This window comes from Lissotriton vulgaris, chromosome 2_1 (genome assembly GCF_964263255.1).
Source record: "Lissotriton vulgaris chromosome 2_1, aLisVul1.2, whole genome shotgun sequence".
NCBI lineage: Eukaryota > Metazoa > Chordata > Amphibia > Caudata > Salamandridae > Lissotriton > Lissotriton vulgaris.
The window spans coordinates 1,081,982,067-1,082,001,995 of NC_141687.1; positions in this window are offsets into that span (position 1 = coordinate 1,081,982,067).

Below are 19,929 nucleotides of genomic sequence, written 5' to 3' on the forward strand. Positions count from 1 at the left end.
CAGCGGAGACAATCTACTCGACAGCTCCTGATTGCAACCCGACATTGCTTGATTCTGTCCTAGTTCCATCCTGGTCACTGGCTAGTGACCCAGACTCTGTCCCCTCTGCTTTCAGGTACTCTACATCTTCGATACACCCTTGGATCCAACCGGACTCTTCTCTCCTGGCCGCCTGCAGCATCTTTTCTTCCAGGCTCCATAGAATTTGACGAAGAAACCCGACACACTTTGTCACCTATGCACCCGCTTCCTGTGGGTGAGGAAACAATATAATTCTGGTGCTCCTGTAGTGGTTTACACCTCTAGTGTCCTAGTTTTAAGTCGCTAAGTTCTAGTCCAGTCGGAAGTCTCCTAAACCTATAACTTTCTGATTTTTACGCACCATTGACTTGTATGGTAAACGCGGTTGCCTACAGACACTGCACCCGCATCCTGTGGGCCTCCTATGTCCTAACCTTTGTTAGTCCAGTATAGGCCCAGCGATTCCCAAGGCCCTAGGCCTGTTCATTGTTCGTGACGTGGTACTTATACCACTTTCTTAATATATGGTTTGAGTGGCCACCCGGCCTATCCATAATTTGGCAGCTTATTGTATGTTATACTGTGTTCTTTGTTTAACGCTTGTGCTTCTGTCCTCATAAAGAGTACAGAGGATTATTCTAGTAATAAATACATATATTTTATAATATATAACTTGTGTGGTGTCCTTTCATTTGGTATTAAAAGCATTGCATATGGTAAAACAGCTGGCTTCACATGCCCTCTTGAGTTTAGCCTAAGACTGCTTTTGTCCATGCTACCCCTAGGATAGCTGGTCTATAAGGTTGACTTACAACCAATCACCATAAGGGTCGTTTGGACTGGTGCAAAGGTGCTCACTAGAATAGTGATCATCATGTACCAGGCCAACTTCTCACAGTACCAAAATAAAAGTGAGTCCCATTGGCAAATATTCTGGGCCAGATGTATCAAGATAGTTATTTGTGATTCCCTAATTGCAAATCACAAGGATTCACAGTTAGGGAACTGTCTGTGATTCGTTTAAATAAAGCAATCTTTTTTTTGTAAAGCAGCCCGATTTCCTTCAAGGAAAACGAGATGCTTTACAAAACGAAAAATGAAAAGATTTTTAAAGAGCAGGCAGTGGTCCGTGGGACCACTGCCTGCTTTTAAAAATGGTTTTACAAATATTCACAAAGGGGAAGGGGTCCCTTCAAGACCCCTTCCCATTTGCGAATGGGTTACCACCTTCTTGAAGTAGGTGGTAACATGCAAATGTTTTGCGACTGCAAATGCGGTCACAAAACATTCAAACATACCAATGCGATTCGGTATTAGGAAGGGATGACCTATACACGCCCCTTCCTAATACCGAATTGCAAACCCATTTTGTCAATCGCAAAATTAGGTTTGCTGCATCGGAAAAGCAATTTTTGCATTCACAAATGGGCAGATTCTGCTAATTTTCCCGTGTCCGAATGCAAAAATGCTTGATAAATCTGCCCCTTAGTGCCCCACATTTGCAAATTGTGGAAGTATTTAACTTATAAAGACACATTGTGTAGGTGTTTTGCAATATGTAGGAGACTTCATGCATTTGTGTTTGCTCCAGGTAATATTTGAAGTATTATCAGGGAAATCAACAATAAGAACTGGTCCACCAGACCATAAAACAGGCACTCAAACTGCGGAAAAAAATCCCTTTAAATTGAGCTTTCAGACCAGCTCTTCATGTATGCCAGATCACCCTATAGGCTAGACCGACCCTGAATTCAATAGGGGGAAATACTGCAAAACCTTACAGGGGAGGAAGAGAAGGAAGAAAATCACAGATCAAAGGGTAGATGTCTCTTTCAGTGCGACCATGTCCCCTCCGCCAAAGACTCTCTAGGAGGAAGGTCCATGGAGAAAAGAAGCAGCATCAACATTACCATAATTCTGGTCACTCGCGCAATTCCTGAGGCTCCTGCTCAATCTTGCATGTTTCAGCATTGAAACCAGTGACCATCCTGTCACACTCGTTATTGAGGACTACGATTGACATCGGGGGCATCCATATTCTCAGTGTCGCGACATTGGCTGTCAAAAGATTTAACAGTTAGACACTCATCAGAACATCATTCAACATCGAAGAGATCAACGTCACCTGTAATCTTTCAGTTACTCCAACCACACAGCGGGTCTTCTCTTTCTCCAGTGGCAGCTCTGTTGCTCCTGAAACCTGTGATCATTGTTGGTGAGGTAGAGGGTTGTGGGTAAATCTAAAAAGCTTTTCTGAAGCTCTCCTTAGAAAATGAAGACAGAATTTCATGAAGGATATGCAGGATGGTTTGCTGGTGCCCAAGCAAGCATGAGGGCATCTATTACCTCTTCAGATTTAGCCATTTTGGAATTCTGTTATGGCATCTCTTTAAGAAGATCCCTGTGGATAAGCTTAACATCATTCAAACCTGATGGTCTGCTGAAAATAATCAACATTGCATTCTTGTGGTCAGCTTTCTTTAATCCCCAAGCAGATAACAAAATGTAGTGTATGCAGAACAAATCTGAAATACTCAAAGCCGTGGGTCTAAGACATTTGTTTCCACCCATGAACACAGTTACCAATTCAGGCAAAGAGTTCAATACTCTCAGTGGTGTTATCAACCTCAGAAGCAACAAAACACAGAGAAACAATGATCTGCATTCAAGCGATGATCTTCCAGAGTTAGAGGACTTTAACAACAGCATTATTCCTTCTCAAACACAACACATTCAAACTCCAGACCATGGTGTCATTGCTTCACCTTCTACTTGTATCATTCTGATGGGAGAGAGTTTTTCACAACATTTCTGCAAATGGCAAGCCATTACCAGCAACATTTGGAGACTATATATATATTTTGAATTAGCCACGCAATTTGCATCAAGTCACCTCCACCATCTCTCCCTCTGAAAACTGCACCCAAACAACATCTCAATTTGCTGCATAATCTTCTGTTCTACAGAAGCGTGTCGGAGACCCTGTTTCTCCATAACAACGGAAAAGGCATCTATTCAAGACATGTTTTGGTTTGCTAAAAAGCTAATAAGGCAGACTCCAGACTGATCATGGACCTCAAACTTGCCAACAAATGGATAAACAATATTTATTTTAATTCTAACAGCCCATCAAATCATTCCTAGCTCGAGTAGTAAAACCAGATATGTGCACTTAACTTACAGGGCACATTTTTCAATGTTCCAGTACAGAGTCAGCACAGAAATGTTGTAAGGTTCATACTAGGCAACTCACACTACCAATATAGAGGTCTGATCTCAGCACTCCGATCTTTCACATGTGCCTGTCAGTAGTGGCCCAAAAGGGGGTGGTGATGGACCGAGCATCTGTATCAATCAAACACTCACACCCAGTCAAAAGATCTGGGTTTAATCCACCACCGTTCTTTAGCCCACTCTGCCACCCCAGTTCAGACATGGCTATATGCAAATCAGTATGACCCTGTGCCTCATGGGAACAGTCCAGCCCGAAATGCCAAGCCATGTGTTCCCTCGACCGGAAACAAGCTTCAGAGGACCGGTTTCTGGCATTCCAGCCGTCTTCAGCCCGGCTTGCTTGAATCCAGTATCAAAGTGAGCAAGGGACTCACGTCTGAGCATACCCTGCCACCCTTATGGCAGCCAAAAGTGGTACAAAAGGGGGTGGTGATGGACGGAGCATCTGTATCAATCAAACACTCACACCCAGTCAAAAGATCTGGGTTTAATCCATCACCGATCTTTAGCCCACTCTGCCACCCCAGTTCAGACATGGCTATATGCAAATCAGTCTGGCCCTGTGCCTCATGGGAACAGTCCAGCCCGAACTGCCAAGCCATGTCTTCTCTGGACCGGAAACAAGCTTCCGAGGACCAGTTTCTGGCATTCCAGCCGTCTTCAGCCCTGCTTGCTTGAATCCAGTGGCAAAGTTAGCAAGGGGTTCACGTCTGAGCATACCCTGCCACACTTATGGCGGCCAAAAGCGGTACAAAAGGGGGTGGTGATGGACGGAGCATCTGTATCAATCAAACATTCACACCCAGTCAAAAGATCTGGGTTTAATCCATCACCGTTCTTTAGCCCACTCTGCCACCCCAGTTCAGACATGGCTATATGCAAATCAGTCTGACCCTGTGCCTCATGGGAACAGACCAGCCCGAACTGCCAAGCCATGTCTTCCCTGGACCGGAAACAAGCTTCCGAGGACTGGTTTCTGGCATTCCAGCCGTCTTCAGCCCGGCTTGCTTGAATCCAGTGGCAAAGTGAGCAAGGGACTCACGTCTGAGCATACCCTGCTACACTTATGGCGGCCAAAAGCGGTACAAAAGGGGCTGGTGATGGACGGAGCATCTGTATCAATCAAACACTCACACCCAGTCAAAAGATCTGGGTTTAATCCATCACCGTTCTTTAGCCCACTCTGCCACCCCAGTTCAGACATGGCTATATGCAAATCAGTCTGACCCTGTGCCTCATGGGAACAGTCCAGCCCGAACTGCCAAGCCATGTCTTCCCTGGACCGGAAACAAGCTGCAGAGGACCGGTTTCTGGCATTCCAGCCGTCTTCAGCCCGGCTTGCTTGAATCCAGTGGCAAAGTGAGCAAGGGACTCACGTCTGAGCATACCCTGCCACACTTATGGCGGCCAAAAGTGGTACAAAAGGGGGTGGTGATGGACGGAGCATCTGTATCAATCAAACACTCACACCCAGTCAAAAGATCTGGGTTTAATCCATCACCGATCTTTAGCCCACTCTGCCACCCCAGTTCAGACATGGCTATATGCAAATCAGTCTGACCCTGTGCCTCATGGGAACAGTCCAGCCGGAACTGCCAAGCCATGTCGTCTCTGGGCCGGAAACAAGCTTCCGAGGACCAGTTTCTGGCATTCCAGCCGTCTTCAGCCTGGCTTGCTTGAATCCAGTGGCAAAGTTAGCAAGGGACTCACGTCTGAGCATACCCTGCCACACTTACGGCGGCCAAAAGCGGTACAAAAGGGGGTGGTGATGGACGGAGCATCTGTATCAATCATACACTCACACCCAGTCAAAAGATCTGGGTTTAATCCATCACCGTTCGTTAGCCCACTCTGCCACCCCAGTTAGTAGTGGCTGGCGTTCTTCATAGGTGGGAAATATTGTTTTAACTATATCTCGACGATTGACTGCCAAATACTCATGTTGTGGACATGAAAGTCAAACCTTCAATAAAATGATTGTTCAGTTACATCATCTGGACCTTAAGGTCAATTTCCAGAAATCTACTTCAAATCCAGTACCAGTTTTAATTTACCAAGGGACCACCTTGAATACAAAGCAAGGTTTGGAGGAGAGAGTGTCTTCCACTTTTCAGAAGACCTTTTAAGCAACATCTTTTCCAAATTGCTCATCAAACATCTTTCTTTATAAGGTTGATGGCCTCTTGCATTTTCATTGTCCCAAATGAAAGGTTTCATATAATACCTCTGCATCAGTTATAGGAAGTTCAGCAGTGATTGGAAGATCAGTGATTCGAAGATGAGAAGAAGGAAGTTGTATTTATGGTGCAAGTGTCATTGGCATTACCCAGTCTCCTGCCAAGACGATGTTATAATTCCATATCTTCTTATCTAGATACAATTTGCTTCCACCAAGCATCATTTAGTGACCATAATGGCTTATAAAAGGGGTATTTCTCATAGATCTTTCTTCACAATCCCTGTCAACAAATGCTTTTAATAAAAGATTTGAGAAAACATACCCGTCTCTATGGCAGCCCTGTCCTCCACAAGAGCTTATTGTACTTTTATATAAATTTATGGAACCTCCAGTTTTGGAACATGAAAGGGATCATTGCAGTATCTCTCATGGACTGTGGTAATTACATTGGCTTGCAGAGTGCACAAGCTTTGTGCTCTATCAGAATGGGAGCCTTACAAACTCTTTCACTCCAACAGTCATAACTAGATCGCATCCTTTTTTCTTACCAAAAGTAGTTTCCAATTTTTATATTAATCAGGCCATGTAATTGCTGGTTTTCTTCTGTAATCACTCTTCTCAGGTAGAGAGATCCTTATATTCCTTAGATGAAAGGAAAGCCCTCCATTTTTACTTAGAACAAATGTAACTCTTTTTCAACTTTAGGCCACATCATATGAATTTTGCTACATCTAAACAATCTATATCCAAAGGGATAGTGTCGAAGAAAAATCCACCTCACATTTTTATTTGAGTCTGAAAGAGTTTCTTGAAAAAATGTGTGGTTTGTGAATCACAAATGTCACTGACTAGGGGATCCTTCATACATCAGCAATACCTGATATAAGCCTGACCTCAAATGAGCACTCTCCAACACACTTGTATTCAGTATTGATCACACAACAAAATTAACTTGAAGAGATCTAGCAGGAGCTTAGCTGAGCTCATGAGAACTAGTAGATCTTCATGAATATCAAAGATGTAAACAGTTTTGGATAAGTAAGATGGCTTTCAAACTTTTATGTCTTAAGTTCCAAGAAACAGCCCATGGGAGGATCAGATACCGGCACATCTCATAATCTAGGTTAGGAGGAACAATAAATCATGGCAGTGGTAGTTACAGTTACACTAAGGCACGCAAACACGCTAATGTTGATCTTCTGTTGTTTCGTGTATTTTAATTTATCCTGGGCAGAGTTAGCGTTGCAGAACTCCGCAAATTACCAAAAAAACCTCTGCTGCAATACATGGAGCTCGGCGAGCAGCGGAGTGCTTTAGATAAATGCTGTTCGCAGTGATTTTCAGTGCCAGGTGGTTGTCCGCACTGTGCATTCATCGCAAACTGCACCCTGCACAGCGTAAGCAGGCGCTGCTTCCTTTCTGCCACTCGAGTAGATTTTTACTCGAGCTGCAGCTTTCTAAACGCGAACATACTGTTTTTCAACGTGAGCGGTTGCGAGCATACACGACCACTCGCAATGAGAAATCTGATCACCTGCATTGAGAAGTCTCGCCCGGAGGTTGATTTTCCACGCTCGTGCTCGCCAACTTGATGTTGATGATCACGAACGACGAAAAATCTCGCCGGTAGGTGGATTTTACTCACTCGCTAACTTGACGTTGACAAACACAAGCGAGGAAAAAAACTCTGCCCTGCTACTGAAGCAGAGTTTTTCGGATTTCCGCGAGCTCTAAGTAACGCAGAGTGCGGAAAACTCTGCAAACTCTGTGAGCGGGGTGGAGTTCATTGCCCGACCTAATTTTAATATGCTATCAGTTAGCCAACAAGCCTAGACCTAATGAACTCAGAATACACTTAACACAAGGGAAAGCGACTAGTGTTGCTTTGTTGAGAAATGTTCCAGTTTTGGGGCCAGAAAGAGCATCATATGGAACTCAATTCATATATTCAGACTTCTTTGATACAGATCCAACAACAGTTTAGTATGTCCGGTAACTCTGATACATTTTTCTAAATCCATACGTTTGAGCATTTGCCTGCAGCAAATTTAACTTGATGTCTCTGTGTCTGTCTCTGTATTGCGTTGGGGAATTTCTATGCGCAACATTCCCCCTGTGATTGAAAATAGTTATTTAGTCAATTAAAACCATAAACATGGCAAAAATCATACATTTTAAAATGTTTAGCTAAAAGATCTAAAAAAACTATTATGTGTCAAAGCAACCGTTGCACTTCTTGACTGGAAGACAGCTTCACTATTTGCTGCCCTTCGTGGGTATTAAAAGTAAAAGTACCAGTGTGCGAAAAGGTTAGTGGGGATCAAATAAGGCTCCTGGGTGCTATAGAAGGTGAAAGGCAATTGTTTATGGATGAAGTCTTTGGATAACTGGCCTAGTCTCTGAACAGGTCAGAGCCATATTTTGAACATCTGACACAGAGAAATAGGGAGAAACAAACAGGCCTGTCTCTTTTGCAGTATTCATCAGATTCTCTACTACTAAACACACATTCTGCTGAATAAAGAACTGGTTATCACAAAAGCTGAAGTGTACGCGTATTCCTTATTTCCAACGTCTTCTCCAGCCTTCCTGCATCCTTGATTCAGGCATGTATTTTGGGCCGCGGGCTAATTCTCTATTCTACTACTGCAGCATCTCTTTGTATGTGAGACGAATAACTGAGTATTAATAATGTGATAATGAAATAGTGACTGGAGAGACACTTGACTAATCAGCTCAGCGAAAGATCATTAGCGCTAGAGAGCAATCACTGCGCAGTAATAATACATCACAGCACATTTTAATGAAACCCGTGATTTAGTTTCATTCCCATGTTATTTCTGGGCGTAGGGGGGCAGCTTTTCATCTGATTCTAGATTAGAAGCTCCCAGGTAAGCGCTCAGCAACTCTTTCAGGGACGACTCTCCTTACCCGATTGAGATAATATTTTTCTTCTTGGTGGTTCTCGATCCTTTTGAAGCACTTTGTTTTTATTTTAAGAGATATCAAAAGCATTTGCGTCTAACTATACAGAGTGATGTGTCATGTGAATGCGTCAGCTCTCTCACCAGTGGCGTAGCGGAACTTGAGGGCGCCGCCTAAGTACATGCAGGGGGTGCCTCACGATCAGGAGCCAGTCTGGAGATCTCTAGCCAGGGGCCTGCCAGTGCCAGAGGGGACCATCGGAGCTCGCCCCCCCCCCCCCCCCCCCAAAACTGATTTTTTTTTTGTTATTCCACTGGCTCTCATCACCGATACAACTCAATATAAAAGCAAGCAATATACGTATTACTACAGGCACACCAAAATGCAGTAGTAAACAACAAAATATAGACTCTCCCTTCTCCTACTCAGTGAGTTAAGGTAGTCATAAGTTGTATTGACACCTTCACTGTGATTCGTTGCCCCTGCAAACAATACAAAATGCGATCGCCCGGAGAATTTATTGATCGACGAGGTGTCGTTAACATGCCCCACCCCGGAAGTAACTTTCAATAGCGTCTTAAATTGTGAGTACAGTTATGGTTAGGCACACCTTAGAATGTAATATGGGGAGACTTCACCCACAGCAACAATAAAGAGGTGGCACTTGCGAAGGCACTCGCATATGCCAACCAGCATTGGTTAAGAGGCGTGGGGGCTGTCAGGTCTTATCATTCCTCCTCTGGCACGTGGTACAAGAGAGCGAGGGTTCCTCTCAGCTACACTGGTCGTGAATATTTAATTCTCATTGGCATTTATATTTCACAGGGATTTGATTCAGGTTAGGGCTAATACATGGGCACATTGAGGGAAAGGGCAATGCTTCACAGGGAAGACACCACAGAAATTAATGCTAGTAGAGGTGTGAGCGGCAGGTCAATTTTGGAAAACAGCTCACATGAAATAGTAGCTAAGGAATTGAGAGGCATATTTACCGTTATGCCATGTAGTGCAGCGCCGCAACTCACCTTGCTGCACTGTGCTGCGTGACAGGGAAAGGGCAGGAATGTGCCATATTTGACATAATACGGTGCATTCTTGCCCAGTGGTGTAACGAAACTTGATACTGGGGTGAATGTAAGACATTGATCTGCATTCTGTCTACCAACTGTGTTTTTTGCAATTTTCAACCCGAGTGGGCTGGGTATGCTCAGACGTGAGTCCCAGGCTCTCCACATCACTGGAGTCAAGCTATCCAGGCTGAAGAAGGCTGATAGCCAGAAACCGGTCCTTGGATGCTTGATTCCGGTCTAGGAAAGACATTGCTTGGTAGTTCGGACTGGACTGTTCCCATGAGGCACAGGGTCAAGGCTGATTTGCATATAGCCATTGTCTGACCTAGGGTGGTGTGGAGAGCAAAAAAACAATGGATGTAGGCCCAGATCCTTGTACTGGGGTGAATGTAAGACATTGTTCTGCATTCTGTCCATCAACTGTGTTTTTTGTAACGAAACTTGATGCCCCCACCCTGCAAAGCATGTGCAGGGGAGCCCCCATGCTATGGACCCAGGGGTATATTTACATGAACTGCTGATTACTAGCATTAGCGTTACTTAGCAGTTGTTTTCTTAAAGCGGCCTATCACCAAAAACTAACGCCCGGTTAGCAATGTATTTACAATACATCGCTACATAGCGATAGTATCAGCTAGCCGCAGTGAAAACTGCTGCAAACACTAGCTTCAAAGCACTAACAATTTTGACGTTAGCGACAAAAAAGTGACAAAAGGCTAATTAGCATTAAAAAAACTCACGTTAGTCAGCCCAACGTCACTTTTTTTCCCTGTAGAGACAAAAATAGCCTACAAGTCCACCTCCAATCAAAAAAGAAAATAAAAACAATGGAATGTAGAATGGAGCAGCCAGGGCCAAGGGCAGCACAGATCAACAACCACCCCAACCCCTCCAACAGCCAGGATGACCAGCCAGAGTGCCAGGGGAAGAAGAAACGCAGATTCAGGGCGACATTTATGAAAAGAGGCGCATCGCTGGGAAAAACAGTGTTGCATTACTTTTCATAGCGCCCTCCTTGCAACCAGCCACGGCCTGTGTAGGTAAGAGCGGTGGGGCAGGGTTGGGACTGGATTCAAAAGATGATCACAAGGGAAAATTAAATAAATATTTAATTTCCCCTCGTCGTTGTCTGTCGAAATCCACCCTCACCCGGCCCCATCGTTCCACCGCTCTAACCTGCAGGGCCGCGGCTGCTTGCAACACACTGGCAGCCAAAACCTTGAAAACGTGGACAGTCCCCGTGGGCCGGAGGCCTCGCTGGGCCTGCACCTGTCACCCAGAGTGGGAGGCGGAGGTGCTGTGGAGTTGCTGACCTGTGGGGGTAGACATTGAGGTGTCAGCGATCACCCTTACCTGGTGGTGAAGTCTGGCAGGTCGCATGGAGACACGTTGCTGACCTGTGTGAGTAGATCGGCTGGCACCCCTTGGAGCTGTGAATGGTAGAGGCGCTCCTGCACACCAATGTAAGAAGGTCTAAATCGCATATCACGTGCAACCACTACACCAGGATCATGGAGGAGATTACCAAAAAGGGCTACGCCTCTCTGCATCACAGGCAGAAGGATATTGCACTGGCTGTATGCTGTGATGGGTGAGGACCCTGAGCTGTGCTGAACTTGTGTGGTGGGAGCGCTGCAACTTCACGCTTAAGTGGGCCCTGTTGCTTCACCTGCATCGGGATGTTTACCAGCGGACTTGGTGGTGACTGGTAGTTGGGTCACAGATTTCGAGAGAGTGCAGTGCATTGAGCCCCGTTGTCAATGTCCAGGTGGGGAAAAGGTGGGATGCGTAGTGTAGGAGGCCAGGAGTCAAGTTGGGTTCAGGCCCTTGGGTATGCAGCTTGATCTGCCGTTACCCGCTGGGGAACTGGGGAACACGGAATCTGGTCACCACTGTTATATCGGAAGAGGCAACCGGGTGGTGCTGCCTTTCCTTGCCCCTTGTTCATTTGCTTTTGTGTGTACGGGGGACAAACCCTTAGTGGGCTGTCTCTTCCCACACAGCTGTGCTGCCTGGTTGCTGCTGCTGCTGTCCCATCTACTGCGGTACAAAAGGGGGTGGTGATGGACGGAGCATCTGAATCAATCAAACACTCACACCCAGTCAAAAGATCTGGGTTTAATCCATCACCGTTCTTTAGCCCACTCTGCCACCCCAGTTCAGACATGGCTATATGCAAATCAGTCTGACCCTGTGCCTCATGGGAACAGTCCAGCCCGAACTGCCAAGCCATGTCTTCCCTGGACCGGAAACAAGCTTCCGAGGACCGGTTTCTGGCATTTCAGCCGTCTTCAGCCCGGCTTGCTTGAATCCAGTGGCAAAGTGAGCAAGGGACTCACGTCTGAGCATACCCTGCCACACTTATGGCGGCCAAAAGCGGTACAAAAGGGGGTGGTGATGGACGGAGCATCTGAATCAATCAAACACTCACACCCAGTCAAAAGATCTGGGTTTAATCCATCACCGTTCTTTAGCCCACTCTGCAACCCCAGTTCAGACATGGCTATATGCAAATCAGCCTGACCCTGTGCCTCATGGGAACAGTCCAGCCCGAACTGCCAAGCCTTGTCTTCCCTGGACCGGAAACAAGCTTCCGAGGACCGTTTTCTGGCATTTCAGCCGTCTTCAGCCCAGCTTGCTTGAATCCAGTGGCAAAGTGAGCAAGGGACTCACATCTGAGCATACCCTGCCACACTTATGGCGGCCAAAAGCGGTACAAAAGGGGGTGGTGATGGACGGAGCATCTGAATCAATCAAACACTCACACTCAGATGCTCCGTCCATCACCACCCCCTTTTGTACCCTCCCATCTACTGCTGCTGGTTCCTCTGACCCAGAGGTCAGGTGTTCGGGTCCCTACTCCACCTGCAGGCTCCTGCTTGCGCTTCATCCCTGGTGGTCCAGTGGTATAGCCGCTGCTCTGCACCTTGACTGCCCTCCTGTCACTCTTTTATGCTGTTCTTGTCCATCTTTCTGCTCTTCTTCATCCTTTTCTACCTTTGTTTTTGTTTTTATCCTTGGTTTGATTGGCTTTGTTTTTCCTGTGCTTTTTTCAGTTCCTTTTTCACTGCCCCTCCCTCGTTGCTACTGCGATCCCCCATGTCCCTGTCCCTTCCAGTGTTCTTTAACGCGTTTCTCGCCTTCCAGCTGTCCAGACCCTGCAACACTACTTACTGGCGGACGCTGTGCGACCATGTGCAGCGGGCATGCCACTGGTGCGCTGAAGGCAAGCCAAAAGCAAGCCCGTCTGCGTCCAACTGCCCCTGTACTGTGCCCAGCACCAGGGACTTTGCCTTCCAGACACTCCACCACTATAACGCCAGCATCCTCCTTGCCCTCAACCCTGAATGCCACACTGTCTGTCATCTAGCATCACTGAAGAATACCCTTGCACCCTGCCCCTGCCGAAACTGTAACGCACTTTCTGCCACAGCACGCCAGCACCTCTTGCTGCCCAGCTGACTGACAGCGCACCCCCCTGGCTCAACTGCATCCTCCTCAATGTGTGGTCCCTCCACAAATAAGCCACAGAAATCTGAGACCTTCTCATTGCCAACTCTTCAGCCAGTGCTTTCTTCATGGAAACATGGACCAACCTCTGCTCCGGACTGGACATCGCCATCCCCATCCCCGACGGCTACAAATTCTTCTGCAAGGACCACACTGAACGTCTAGGAGGAGGCATTGTCATTGTCTACAAAAGCATACTCTGACTGAACATGCACTGTGATGACCCAACGGTGACCATGGAACACCTCCATTTCCAGATTCCGACCAACCCCAATACCACCTTCTGCGGTAGCCTCATCTATAGGCCTCCCAGCCCATGACCCCCATTCACCAATGCCATCATAGACCTCATTGCACCCCAGGCTCTCCATCCACCGACTACTTCCTACTCAGAGACCTCAAGTTCAACCTGGACAACCCCAGTGATCAGAACACCACCCCCTCCTGGGGAACCTCACCAGCAAACAACTCAAGCAGCTAGTCGGTGCACCAATCCACAAAGCCGTACACACACTCGAGCCCATTTTCTCCGCCAGCGGGAACTTCAGCTACAGTTACACCACTGAACTCTCCTGGACCGACCATCATTATATACATCACACCTTCCTCACGCCCACCGTACACCTTCACCATCATTGCGTCAATGTAGGGGAAAAACACAGGAAGGCTTATCCATGAGCCTCTTTCCAACAGTTAAAGCTGCTGGTGGTGCATCATCTTCTTGACATACCTCCAGCATTAATTTTGCACCACGTCACACCGTATTTACAAAGTGAAGCATCTAGGGATATGACTGACCTTGTAAAGCCCTGCAAGAGAAGCTGTGATTAATTGAAGGTATGGACCCTCCCATTGTTTATTTTCTTTTTTTTCTGTCTGTTTGAGTTCAAGGATTTCTTTCCTCCATCCAGTATGCTCATATCCAAAATACTAACAAAACACCTTTAGAGATACTTTCCAGTAGAAATCATTTACTATTCACAATATTTTAGTTTTATGGTCTCTCCACGGGTGTGGGCTTGTGGTATGGATGCCATAGTATTGCAAATCTTTCATGAGTACTGGATTCTATTTCCATTTTCTGGAAACTTCACGAGGATGTTCTCTTTTTGGGCAATTTTTGGGGGGGCATACAGGCAATCTACCTCTACACCTCCTTACTTACATTAATAGATCTCGGAGTGTGGTCAAATTGAATATGCTCTCGTACTTTGTCTAAATAATTTGCGTCCTTGCCATTGGATTGAGAATATTTTGCTTATACCCATGTTATTATGGTTTTAGGACCATTTGAGGACAATACTGCATTGTGCTCTTGTTTCTCTCTCCCCCTGCCTCTGAGATGCAAACCTAATTAAATCATTGTGCCCTGAGGAAGGTTTTGGCCTCATACTGGCCCTCACCGAAACGAGCATCGACGCAGATATATTGTGCAACAGGAATACATGAATACACCGAGACGGGCAGCATATGGAAACCCTTTCATCAATGTTTGAATGAGCTAACATAAAATTGCAATAGTGTTAAGAACCAATAGAAATGCTGAAGGTTCCATTCGATGAATGCGTAAAGGATACTTTTTCTGTATGGATCCAACTTTTTGAGATGAAACATCTTATTATTCCAATATGTGTATATACCTAAGTTAGTTTGCTCTGGTTCCAAGTCTGTCAGTTTCATGAGTATAGTTGTTGGAAGACTGAGAGTTGTGGATGAGGTATGCTTGATGGTTATGAATGGTAAGGGTTTAAAGAGGAAGAGAAAAAAAGAACAAAAGAACAAAAATAGAGAACAAAAGCACAAATGAAATATATGTGTATGTTGTATATATAGCGTGTCACAAACTATTTATGATATATTCTTGATATGACACCTAAATTAAAACCTATTACATTTAAAAAATAAACACATACAGTGATATGAGAGGTATTTTTTGAACTCTCGATCCATGCCCATTTTTCAAATTTCTAGTCTATAAGAGAGATGCTTCCGCTTTTCAGAATTAGGGGCAGGTGGTAATATTCTCCTCTTTTCGGGTGGTTATTTGGTTTCTTGTAAAGCCATGTGCCACATTTAACCTGTGTAAGGTATGATGTATGCAGGGTGGGTGTTCCCACACAACACGCCTTATAGGAGTGGTGCAGTGAAATCTATCAGATTTTATTGCAACAATTCTAGGATGCCACTGCATCAAAACCTTACACTTGCCACATGGCAGGCGTAAGGTTGACGCAGTGCCATAGGGATGGGCCTGGCCCATGCATTGCTGGTGTTGTGCCATTCTTGCGACACAACTGCAGCAGTGCAGGACTTTAGTGCCAACGGATATGTCCGGATTCCAGACGAATCTGTCATTTATTGCGACATGGAGCGCCATACAGTAAATACAGCGCCTCCGTGGTGTCGCAAGGAGGGTGCATAGAAAGGTAATGAAACGTTTTTTTGTGGTAGCAATGCACCACTTTTCAAGAATGAGGCCCAGGAATACGCCCTATCTTGTTCCTGACTTTTTGTTTTTGCGCAGGGCAGCGCAGCAATATTCCTTGCAGCGCTGTCCAACACCCAAACATCTTATAATTGGACCCAAGTGTTTGCACCAATTTTAAGACTAGCTATTTTTTGGTCTTAAAATACTGCCTCAAACTGGACTTAGAGGGAGTTTTTGGGGTTTTGCACAATACAAGGAATTCCTTGTAAATATCGGGAAGTGTGGTTAGCAGCAGTTTTTTCACGGGAACGCCTACCTTGCATCTAATTTTCGTTAAGTCCCACTAACAGAAGTGACGATCTTGATAATTCATGTTTAGGCTGGAAAAGTGCTGCTAACTGCAGTTAATGGCAACCAGTAAATGTGGCAATTAAATAAAAGCTGCTGTAATGTCAAAAAATGGACACTACAGTAGCCAGTGCGCCGCCCCCCCCCCCCCTCATCTTGAGGCGGCAAGGGATTTTGTTACACCACTGTTCCTACCTTTTCCCAGTGCTGGCACACAATATGCTACCTAGGACTAACGAAGGCACTCTTGGATCATGGTGCAAGTGTGCCTGATTTGTAAGCAGGATTTGTTTTGTGCAGGTAGGGACACAGTCCAAACCCCTGAGGCATTCTCCTCTTCCTCGGTGTGCTGCAGAATGCAGCAAAAAAGAAAGAGGAAAAACAAGGCGACATAAACTTATTTCTCCTTGCTACTCCTCACCTGAGGAACCATAGCAGTTTTGGCACATTCCACTTATGATAAATCTGGCAATGCGCCAACATTCTTTGGTGTTGCATGGGAAATCCCACTCAACACCCACGGAACACCTCCCTGAGACAGAGTAATGCAATGCAGCGGTTTGCGCTGCGTTGCATTACTCTGGATTTATCAAGCCACCCAGGGCCATGCAAGGTGGCCTTGTGTGACTTGATAAATCACGTTTAGTAATTGGGTTGGGCATGCAACCGATTGCATGGTGCAAAAGCGACACAATGACATGGTAAATATGGCTCTGCCTGACATAATAGTAAAGCCTTCCCTCAAGGACCAATGGCCTTTACTGCTAGTGAAATGATTGGTGTACCCTGTCCATTCTCTATTACTTCCCACACCTGATCCCTCTGTATACTTATGGAAGGGCAGGACCTAAGAACGTGCACAAGGTCACCTTCAAAGCATCTGCACCTCCTGCAACGCAGTGCTGACTGAGGCCGCCTGAGTTTTATCAAGCTGTGTACCTGTTTCAGGAATGCAGAATTTTATACCACCTGAATTTGAAGTGAGTCTTTCTCAAGCCTTTATCATAAATTACAATCCACTTAGTCCAGGTGTCTAACAAGAAGTGCAATTTCAGACAATTTTGCACCAGACTTGTAGGGTATTTGCAGTGCAGTTAGAAAAACAGGTTATCCACAATGGAGTTATGTAATCCTACTTGCACCCAATTGAATTGACCCCCAATGCACAAGCAGTCGAGCATGACTGAGGAATGAGGTTCTCCATTCAGCCTTGCTGATGACAGCCCTAACCAATGGTTGCAGCTGCAGATAGTCCCAGTGTTACACAGCAGGCAAACTTAATTTATTGTAAAACAAATGATTTTGGGCCTCCACTTCCAAGAAGATCTTGCATGTTTCTGATCTATTTCTCCTTCTACTTTGCCCAGTTCATGGTTTCTCCTTCTGTAAGCAGTTTGTCATAATTCCAGATAGTAGTATGTTTATGTAGCCTGCTAGAGACAACTTCTTATGTTTCTGGTGCCATATTCAAGCCCTTGTGTGGAATATTGTGTTTACGCCATCTGTTATATCGATGCTCATGCTGTACAACCAGATCAGATTGAGCCTTCAGAGTGTTCTTTTCAATGTGTGTCTGCCAGAGCACTGAGTTGAATATCCAAATTTCCCTGTTATAGACATTTTTAGATGCATGAGAAATAAAGAGGAGTTAACATCATTCAAGAGTTCAATGTACAGTGTAGCCCAATTGGCTACACAGTGAGGACCCAAAGTCGATAAATGGGATTGAATGTAGGTTTATGCAGTGGCCGCTGCTCTGCTAAGGCGGAGGAGTGTCGCCCCTCGGTTCATGGAGCAGTGTAATCGAAAAAATAAAATGATCTTAACTGAAGTTATTATCATGTTATTTTCATATAGTCAGGCTAGGGCATGGCAGGCCTTGGCTTCCTTGACTACAGGAAGGAGGAGTGGCTGCGCACACTGTGAAATGTGCATGAATTTTTGACTGGCCCTCTCGGGTTGGCCAAACATTTATGCGCTCTTTGTATGTTCTCCATGCAGGTTGCATTACAGCCTGCATGGAGAACATGCTCAGGCCCCACTCCCTGTCTGAACGCCAAACTACCACACTCAGACCAATCACAGCACTGCATTGCAGCATAGTGATTGGCTCAGGGGAGCCTGGATGCTTACCAATCACAACACTGCATTGCAGCGTTGTGGTTGGCTGTGGGGAGCCTGGGTGCTTCTCGGTCCACGGAAGGGGCACACTCGATGGGACAGATGCGGAGAGATCAGGTGAGGGATTTAAAAAAAAAATCAACCACTCCTGTATCCTGCCAGCCGCCACGGGGTTTATTACAAATTCAAAGCCAAACAAGTCTCAAGAATATGTTGTAAAAAAAACAGAATCACTACTAGGAGTCCAAATCGTCTGACAAAGTTTAGTCTTAACAGCATGAAGCATACAAGGAATTCAGTAATACTAATACAGAAAATATTTACCAAAGGGGCTTATATACAAGCCCCTCGCGCTGCGGTACGTCACTTTTAATATGAAAAAAGTGACATACCAGCAGCACAAGGGGCTTGTCATTAAGCCCCCAAATCTGGTGATCAGTGTATAATTTTCAGTCCTCTTACCTATACAGAATTGAATCTAAATTACCTAAACTAAGCCTGAACTAAGTAGCATTTATTGGGGAAAGCCTAATTAGATTCAATGAAGCAGGAAGGTGTCAGCATTGAGGGGACTTCTGTAGCATAAATCCTTACAACAGAAATATAGCAAAGAGGCCTGACCCCTTGAGTCTTAAAGGAGTCTGACTAAAGCTGAAATGTGACCACCATTTAAAACTCCACAGAAAATTCGAAAATCCCACATCATGTGTCCCAGTGCTTTTAGACCATCTTACAGTAAACCTTGCCACCCTTATTCGATACTTCCATCTCATGGTCAGAACATCAGGATGTCCTTGGATTCCTCTCATCTCTGGATATAACATAAATTGGTTTCCTCCCTTTGTTCACTAACGCCTCTCGTCCTTCCCAAAGGCTCTTCTCCTGGATAGGCAGGAATAGCAGGATCATCACCCATCAAAAATAAATAAAAAATTGCCCTAACTTCAAATATATGGTCACACTCATTCATTCCCACAAAATGATTGTCAAATGAAGATCTCTCCACAAAAATACATAATTTTCCTTTATGTTTCCAATCTAGCGTCAATGCTGCTTGATCTTCTGCCTCTAGATGCTCTGTTTCTTCATTAGTCCACATACGTTCATTTTTAATGTTCTTGTTTGTTTTTACCTAGATTCTATACTTCTCTTATCTTCAACTAAATGTAGAAATTCATCTCAACCTCTGTTAGAAGGTTCGTCAAATTGTGTCTGTGAGCAAATGCAGGGTCTATTGTCTTGGTGGGTTTAAAGAACCTTTTATTAATTCCAGGAAACCCTGCATTGGGGATAATGTGATAACGTATGTGCTCAAGTACAGGGACTTCAGAGAATACTAAACCCTGGTTGGAAAAACAATATTCAAAATGCTCCTTTCCATACATAATGAACATCAGAATACAACAGGTAACACCATAAGTCAAAGGAATATAGTAATAAGTGATACCCTCTGCAGGCAACTTGTTGGACCCGGCCCGTTGGGCAGGTTCACCCCTAGACTTTTTGCTTTTTCCTAGCCTGTTTATGGAACCCGGTGTTGGTGATTTTAGGCCTTTGCGCACTTTTTCACTGTGGTACAGTGTAAAGTGCTTGAGCTCTCTGTATGTGTGGTGAGTGACCTGCCCTCCCATAGGAATGAATGGGGAATATGTATGCCCATGGTAGTTCCTGATGTGTGGGGAGTGCAGGGGCGAGTTTGGTATGTATGAACTCGTGAGAATGAATGCTGCAAAATGATATATGCGGCATGACTTTGTCTAGTCTAGAAGTACTACTTTTGGAAGTTGGCATATTTGTGTAAGTTGGTGCTGGCGTGTGATTGGCTGGTGAGCCTGGCCCAGAGTGCCTGGGCCTGCTTGTGGATTGACTGTCTGGTTTGAGGATGACAGGGGCTAGAGAGCCCAGGAGGTTGTCTGAAGTCAGCCCATGGATGAAAGGCAGCATCTGCTGCCAGGGAAGTGGGAGGAGATGGCACCTGATAGTGAAGGGCTGTGCCTGCCTAACTAAAAAGCTGGCTCCACCTCCCGCTGGGCGACTGACCCCTCTGTCCCTGATACTGAAGGGACTTCCCTATAACCAGTTCTAGCTGGTTC